This window comes from Octopus sinensis, unplaced genomic scaffold (genome assembly GCF_006345805.1).
Source record: "Octopus sinensis unplaced genomic scaffold, ASM634580v1 Contig15539, whole genome shotgun sequence".
Lineage (NCBI taxonomy): Eukaryota > Metazoa > Mollusca > Cephalopoda > Octopoda > Octopodidae > Octopus > Octopus sinensis.
The window spans coordinates 35,387-37,500 of record NW_021833783.1 but is presented as its reverse complement, the minus strand read 5'-3'; positions in this window follow the sequence as shown (position 1 = coordinate 37,500).

Below are 2,114 nucleotides of genomic sequence, written 5' to 3'. Positions count from 1 at the left end.
AGCTCCTATTTATTATTTATTAATGGTCAATTACATATTCGACAAAATATGGTAAGAAATGTTTTTCTCGGTGGAGAAATGATTGATGGACCTGAAACAATTGACCACCAGGTGAACTTGGCTATTTATATTACAGCAACAGAGCAACAGAGCTGAAGCCAATTTTCCTTACATGCCGTTTAAGTGTAAGTGCTTGTTTATGTGGCATATATATGTGTGTGTGCATGTGTGTGAGTATATATCTCTATGTGTGTATGTATGTATGTATACATATCTATGTATACACACACATATATGTGTTGTCTCTCTAAGATCGTTTATCATTTACTTGTTTTAACCATTGGATTGCTGCCATGCTCCCCCCGCACATCCCCCCGCTGGAAGTGTTTAGTTGAACAAATCAACACCAGTACTAATTTTTTCATAAGCCTGAGATTTATTCCATTGTACTCTTTTGTGGGACCCCAAAGTAACGGGATGTAAATAAACAAACGCCAGTTGTTAAGCTGTGGTAGTGTACAAATACAAAAACAACACACCCACATACACACAGGCACACATATATACACATACGCACACATATATATATATACTTGCATAGAGGTGTGTGTATGTGTACATATATATGTATGTATGTATGTATGTATGTATATATATCTATATATATATATGTGTGTGTGTGTGTGTGTGTGTGTGTGTGGAGGCACATGGCCATAGTGGTTAGAGCAGCGGACTCGCGGTCGAGGGATCGCGGGTTCGAATCTCAGACCGGGCGATGTGTGTGCTTATGAGCGAAATACCTAAGCTCCACTCGGCTCCGGCAGAAGGTATTGGCGAAACTTCTGCTTACTCTTTCGCCACAACTTTCTCTCACTCCTTCCTCTTGCATCCTGCAGCTCATCTGCGACGGACAGGCGTCCCGTCCAGGTGGGGAACCTATACGCCAAGGAAACCGGGAAACCGGCCCTTATGAGCCAGGCGTGGCTCGAGAAGGAACAAACAATGTGTGTATGTACATATATATATATATATATATATATATATATATATATATATATCTTCTTTTTTCTTTTTTTCCAGGTTATCAGATGTTGCTACACATCGCTGGTCACAATGCGCTTCGCCTTGTTTTAGCCTTTAAATGACGCCACCCCGCTGGCTAAGCGAGCAGGCCAACAGAAGAAAGAGCAAGAGAAAGTTGCGGCGAAAGAGTACAGCAGGGATCGCCACCATCCCCTGCCGGAGCCTCATGGAGCTTTAGGTGTTTTGGCTCAATAAACACTCACAATGCCCGGTCTGGGAATCGAAACCGCGAGTCCGCTACCCTAACAACCGGGCCATTGCGCCTCCATATACACACACACACACACACATATATATATAATATATATATTAATAAATAAAATATACATATGCATATATATAAACATATATGTACGTACCTACCTCTACATGTACATATACACGCATATATGAGTACAGGACACCAAAAGGACGTCGAACACAATGAGAAACGAAAACATAGACACAAACCCAAGGAACTGGACATTTTTAAACAACAAAAAATAGAGTACAGGACAATTAACACAAAGAAAAAAAACCCTTCTTCAGTCGCTATGGTTTCATCTATTCTACGTTTCGAAGGTGAAAGCGAGACGTATCTTCGACAAGAAACTTTCCTTCCTGCGAAAAGCAAATCAATTAAAATTCTGAGATCTTTTCGCGGAGGGGTAAAAAATGGTAACAAAAACAGGACAGTAACGACAGTACAAATTATAAACAGTAAAAGACAGGACAAGGAAAAACAAGATAAGAAGGGCTGTTAACGCCGAACGAAAAAAAGTATTGCGAACGCGGATTTTTTTATGAACGACGAGCGGAGCAAAAAGAATTGTCGTCCATACCTTGAGAGGGCCAGGCCTTCTTGACTGTTCGTGGGTTAGAGGGGCATACAACGCCAACTATATAGCATATGCGGTGCACCTTATCCACCAGCACTAGGTCCGGTCTGTTATGCTCTAGCACCTGATCTGTTTGGATTGGGAAATCCCTGAAGATTTTGCTAGTGTTCGACTCTGCCAATCTCTGTGGTTTGTCATCATTTCATGTTTTGC